The sequence below is a fragment of the Macaca fascicularis genome, chromosome 3 (assembly GCF_037993035.2).
Source record: "Macaca fascicularis isolate 582-1 chromosome 3, T2T-MFA8v1.1".
Classification (NCBI taxonomy): domain Eukaryota; kingdom Metazoa; phylum Chordata; class Mammalia; order Primates; family Cercopithecidae; genus Macaca; species Macaca fascicularis.
In genome coordinates, this window is record NC_088377.1 from 180,010,809 (window position 1) to 180,017,292 (window position 6,484).

At 41.9% G+C, this 6,484-nt stretch overlaps 1 long non-coding RNA gene across 13 annotated transcripts in view; it reads left to right on the forward strand.

Annotated features, from left to right (window-relative positions):
- The window catches only part of LOC107129297 (uncharacterized), a 69,011-nt gene extending 62,810 nt beyond the window's left edge, over window positions 1–6,201 (forward strand). For all 13 annotated transcript variants that reach the window (XR_001489725.4, XR_010585867.2, XR_010585866.2 and 10 more), the window contains one exon: window positions 5,934–6,201. This is a non-coding gene — a long non-coding RNA (uncharacterized lncRNA). The remainder of the gene's footprint in view (window positions 1–5,933) is intronic.
- Window positions 6,202–6,484: the final 283 nt, after the last annotated feature.

Below are 6,484 nucleotides of genomic sequence, written 5' to 3' on the forward strand. Positions count from 1 at the left end.
GAGACTGAAGTGGGAGGATTATTTGAGCCCAGGAGGTTGAGGTTGTAGTGAGCCAAGATTATGGCACTGCACTCCAGGTTGGGCAACAGAGAGAGATCTGGTCTCAATAATGTGTGTGTGTGTGTGTGTGTATATATATATATAAAGACTTCTGCAGTGACTACATAGCTTTCCCACAGAATGATGTTCCCATCATGAACCATTTCGTCCCTCCATGAGGAACATATCATCAAAAATTGATGGGTCCCACACTTTGCAGTCAATGGATATTAAATAGAGCAGTGAAATAAAAGATGTATATTTTAACATCATTCATGGGTTGGAGGAAGAATATGTCAATAGCTGTTGCTAATGCAATAAATAGCTCCAAATATAGCAACTGCAGCCATGTATCTCAATACCATAATAGAGTGAGCCAAAGGAAAAAATCAGAAAACAATAAATATACACAGACCACAAGCACACAAGGCCAATAAGAATTCATTACCACCACTACTACAAAATAAATCTTTAAATGTCTTCCTCACTGGATAGAAATTGTTCTTTTCTTCATCAACATCCTGTCCCATGAGAACCATCCATTGCCTGCTACCATGTCCCTTCCGCCCTTTCTCCTCAGAGAAAACTACCTTAGATGAACTACATTCTTCCACGATTGTCTCATCTTCCTCTCTCAATTTCATCCCCAAAGAACATTTCAGAAGCTGCTGATGCCCCGCGGACTGTTCTATTCTGATACCTGTTCAACCATGTTGAAACCCCCAAGCCGCATATGACAGTGAACTATAAAATATGACATCATATTTTTCCAGATTATAATATTTTTTCAGAAATATAGCAGGGGGAGGGGAGCTTCTAAATGAAAAGAACTCAACCTCCTGAGACAAACATTTCTGCCTTCAGGGAGCTAGATTTTTAGAACGTTAATTCACTCACTTCTAAAGCTTTGTGTGTGTGTGTGTGACAGGGTCTTGTTCTGCCACCCAGACTGGAGTGCAGTGGCGTGATCAAAGTTCACTGCAGTCTCAGCCCCCTGGGCTTAAGCAATCTTTTCACCTCAGACCCCCCAAGTAGCTGGAACTTGAGGTGCACGCCACCATGGCCAGCTAATTATGTTTATTTTTTGTAGAGACAGAATCTTTCTACATTGCCCAGGCCGGTTTCAAATTCCTGGGCTCAAGTAATCCTAACACCTTAGCCTCCCAAAGTGCTGGGAGGCCAGGCATGAGCCACCATGCCTGGCACTTTTTTTTTTTTTTTTTTTTTGAGATGGGGTTTCACTCTTGTTGCCCAGGCTGGAGTGCAATGGCACGATCTCAGCTCACCGCAAACCTCTGCCTCCTAGGTTCAGCCTGGCCCATTTCTAAAACTTTTATTCTTTTATTTGCCAACTGCATAGAGAAAAAAAATGTTAGAAGAAAGCAAGAACCAGACATGTTTACCTCTCTTAATTGAGGGAAAACTTTAAAAATTTTTCCTTGCTTAATCAACAAGACCTAATTTCTCTCCATTCTTATTTGATTTGTTTGTAAAGGATATGGTACATCTTGTTAAATAAATTACTTCTTGCCAAGCTGTGCACTGATTATTAAGACATTTTTACTTCATTTTTAAGTGTTCCAAACTCTGATGACTAATGTGTCTGGAGATCTCAATCCTTACATGAGCAATGATGTTAATAAGTCTCTATTCTTTTTTTTTTTTTTTTTTTTTTTTTTTGAGACAGAGCCTTGCTCTGTTGCCCAGGTGGAAGTGCAATGGTGTGATCTTGGCTCACTGCAGCCTCTACCTCCCAGGCTCAAATGAATCCCCTTCTTCAGCCTCCCAAGTAGCTGGGATTACAGGCACCCACCACCACGCCCAGCTAATTTTTGTATTTTTAGTAGAAATGAAGCTTCACCATGTTGGCCAGGCTGTTCTTGATTCTTAATTGTAGAAGAAATACTGCTTGTCCAAGGGCCATTCTTCTAGGGACATATGTACTAAATTGTATTCTGAAGAACACTGTTAAGTGTGACTTGAAAAACAAGTTTCTGAAACACTAAATAAAGCAGAGTTAAGTATATTTACATCAAGACTTCTCAAAACTTTGATATGGGATATTAAAGAAGATCCATGAATCTTCAAACGGGGAGTGTTTCATACAACTTTCCAAAATGTGTTGACTTTCATTACAAGCAGCATAAATTGTTATGTACTTAATATTGTTCTGAATACATGTTGAGAAATGCTAAGTAGGAAAAAGCTGAATCCACCCGGTGTGGTGGCTCATGCCTATAATCCCAGCACTTTGGGAAGCTGAGGTGGGCGGATCACCTGAGGTCAGGAGTTTTGAGACCAGCCTGGCCAACATGGTGAAACCCCCTCTCTACTAAAAATAAAAAAATTAGCTGGACGTGGTGGTGCACTCCTGTAGTCCCAGCTACTCAGGAGGCTGAGGCAAGAGAATCACTTGAACCAGGAGGCAGAGGTTGCCGTGAGCCGAGACTGTGCCACTGCACTCCAGTCTGGGCAACAGAGTGAGATTCTATTTCAAAAACAAACAAGAAATAGCTGAATCCATCAAAATGGAAAAATCTCTAGCCAAACGTATCCATAAACATAACCCACCAGAGCTTACTAATGCTTCAAGTGATTCCTTTAGAATAAATGTACAGAAAACTTCATATTTTCTAACTAGAGAATTAGTGTGTAGATTACCTGAAGGCTATTCTTTTCCTACTCTCATAATTTAAATGAATACCTGAGGTCTTTACACACACACAAAAATGACCACATGAGCTTCATCCTTACTCTAAATTTAAGCCACAAAACAGACTGAGATGGCAAAAGTGGCTCTCTAAATTTACAAATAACTTTTTGGTCCCTAAAGAACTTCAGATGCTTTGCTTCAGCAAACTCTGACAAGAATTTTTCCCTATACCTCCTACTAGCAGAGTATTGCCAGGCCACTCCTGACTATTTCATGTTAAGGCAAATACAATGTCAATCTTCCAGCTCTAGTTTTAGTAAGAAATATCCAGAAGCAATGAATGAAGAGGGTGAGGAAGATCAGTCTTGGTGGCACACGCCTGTAATCACAGCACTTTGGGAAGGCCAATGTGGGTGGAATGCTTGAGCTCAGGAATTCAAGACCAGCCTGGGCAACATGGTGAACCTCCATCTCCATTTAAAAAAAAGAAAAAGGAGGAAGGAGGGAGGAGGAAAAAGAGAGGGAGGAAAAAAGCATGGAAGCATGGAAGATTGTTTGCAAAATGCCAACATTTCCAAAATGTTTTGCAAAATAGCCCTAATGAGTCCTCAGATACATGATTTCACTTTACTTATTTATTATTTATTTATTTATTTATTTATTTTTGAGAGGGAGTCTCGCTCTGTCTCCCAGGCTGGAGTGCAGTGGCGCAATCTCAGCTCACTGCAACCTCCGCCTCCCAGGTTCAAGCAATTATGCCTCAGCCTCTTGAGTAGCTGGGATTACAGTTGTGTGCCACCACATGCAGTTGATTTTTTATTTTATTTTATTTTATTTTTAGTAGACACAGGGTTTCACCATGTTGGCCAGGCTGGCCTCCAGCTCCTGACCTCAGGTGATCTGCCCGCTTCGGCCTCCCAAAGCGCTGGGTTTACAGGCGTGAGCCACTGCGCCTGGCCCCTGCCTTCACTTTTGTGTGCAGCCAACCCTAGACCATGGCCCCAGCTGAGCTGCCAGCTGACCTTAGAGATCTGCCAGGCCAGTCCAGACCAGAAAACCTCCCAGCCAAACCCACAGAGTCCTGAGAAATAACAAATATTCCTTATTTTAAGCCACTAAGTTGGCCGGGCGCGGTGGCTCAAGCCTGTAATCCCAGCACTTTGGGAGGCCGAGACGGGCGGATCACGAGGTCAGGAGATCGAGACCATCCTGGCTGACACGGTGAAACCCTGTCTCTACTAAAAAATACAAAAAACTAGCCGGGCGAGGTGGCGGGCGCCTGTAGTCCCAGCTACTTGGGAGGCTGAGGCAGGAGAATGGCGTGAACCCGGGAGGCGGAGCTTGCAGTGAGCTGAGATCCGGCCACTGCACTCCAGCCTGGGTGGCAGAGCGAGACTCCGTCTCAAAAAAAAAAAAAAAAAAAAAAAAAAGCCACTAAGTTTTTGGATGATTTGTTATGCAGCAAAAGCTAATGGATACAAAAAATCTAAACAGATTAGGAAAACAGCACTGGGCGTGGTGGCTGGCGCCTGTAATCCCAGCACTTTGGGAGGTTGAGGTGGGTGGATCACCTGAGATCAGGAGTTCAAGACCAGCCTGGCCAACATGGCAAAACCCTGTTTCTACTATAAGTACAGAATTAGCCGGGTGTGGTAGCACATGCCTGTAATCCCAGCTACTCAGGAGGCTGAGACAGGAGAATCACTTGAACCTGGGAAACGGAGGTTGCAGTGAGCTGAGATCATGCCATTGCACTCCAGCCTGGGCAACAAGAGTGAAACTCCTTCTCAACAGAAAAAAAAAAAAAAAAGATTAGGAAAACAGTATGTCAAATGAAAAACAGCAAAAGCAACTCAACAGTAATTCATTTTTAAAATTTTTACATAGGCAAAGGACATAAATAAGCTATTGACAAAAGAAGAACTTAACTGAGTTTCTTAAAAGAAAAAAAAATAAAAACGTATAATATAGGAAAGAGATACAAAGTAGTATATTCAATATAACCTCAATTATCTAAAAAGAAAATTGTCTATATTTTCTGAGAAATAAATGACTGGAAAAATACAGAGCCAAGTGTTGATGACAGTTATATTTGTAGATGGAATTGAGTATTGTAGTAGAAACTTATTTCAGGAACTTTACTCATTCTGTGAAGGCCTCAAAATTTTTACCTTCAATATTCAACAGTGACTCTGCCCCTGAGAAATACTCTCAGAAATACTGTACAGAGACTGTTTATGCATATGGATAGTTATGTGTAAAAATTAGAGTAGAAAACCGTGTCAGTGAAAATACAGAGATTATATATGGTACAAATTCAACTCTGTGACAGACAACACTAAAACGATTAGAGAAAAACACACTTGCCAAAAAATGTAAGCCTGAGTCTAGGACTGAAAATGTGCCAAAAGAGAACATGAGTATAGTGCCAAGTGAAAACCCTCTGTCAAGTGTACCCTCTCTGTCCAGAGAATTGCACAGATGGATTGGAGATGGGGAAAGACAGGGCCTCCATCCATGTGAGCATCCAATAGCTGCAATGGATAGTCTAGGCTTTCATTCATTGCAGTACACATAAATCACACTAAAGGAAATTTAAAAAAACAAAACAAAACCCTCAAGCATCCCACATTATGATTCTGATCAAATGGAACTGCTTCACTGATTGATTTTCCTGAGGATTCCATAAGAACACTCTTCCAATGCCAGGAGCAGCGGCTCAGGCTTGTAATCCCAGCACTTAGGGAGGCTGTGGCAGGTGGATCACCTGAGGTCAAGAATTCAAGACCAGCCTGGCCAACATGGCGAAACCCCATCTTGACTAAAAATACAAAAATTAGCTGGGCACAGTGGCTCACACCTGTAATCCAAGCTACTCGGGAGGCGGAGGCAGGAGAATGACTTGACCCTGAGGGGTGGAGGTTGCAGTGAGCTGAGATCGTGCCACTGCACTCCAACCTGGACGACACTCTTCCAGCTATACTCATCTGCTATGAAACCATCCCCAAGGAAATTTTATAAAACTGATTAAGGGAAAAAGGATAAAATTCAACTAGGCTTGCAGCACAATCAGCAGTAATCATTCAGCCAGCTTGCCCTTTGGCCCACTTCCTTGTAGCTTGTCGCTGCTTACTACCCCAGGATAACGTAGCCCTTGTCACAAGACTCTGTTCCGTTTCTGTTCTATAGATAAAATCTAAGGCATTATGAAATAAGCTTTCCATTTGAATTTCTCTTTTAGGTTCTGCTAGCTGAAGAAACTACTGACGCCAGCTGTTCTGAAGGACCCAGCAAGGAAGAGACTCATGGAAGATTAGTTTCTACCTAATGATCTCATCCTCCTTATCCTGACCAATCAATGATCCCAGTTTTCCAGCCCCTCGTCATCCATGAGCCACTTAAAAACCTTTCCCCAGAACTCCTTGGAGAGGTGGATTTGAAACTTGAAGATTCCATTTTTCTCCTCACTCAGTGGCCTTGGGATTATTAAACTCCTTCTCTATTGCAAACCCCACTGTCTCAGTGTATTGGTCTATCGCTATACACAGGCAAACAAATCTGCCAATCCTATAAGACTTAGAAATCTCCAAAAGTCTCTTAGACTCAGATTTGGGATTTTACCTGGGTAGAGGTGGATCTCTATCTCTCTTATTGATATTCTCTGAATAATTGAAAGTGGGAGAGGGTGTGAATTTAAAAATCTTTGAAAACAGCCCTACCTTTGTATGATTGTGTTTCTCTAAATAGACTTATGGGGTGAATATTGTTGTTATCAAGAAATTGAGATTTTTA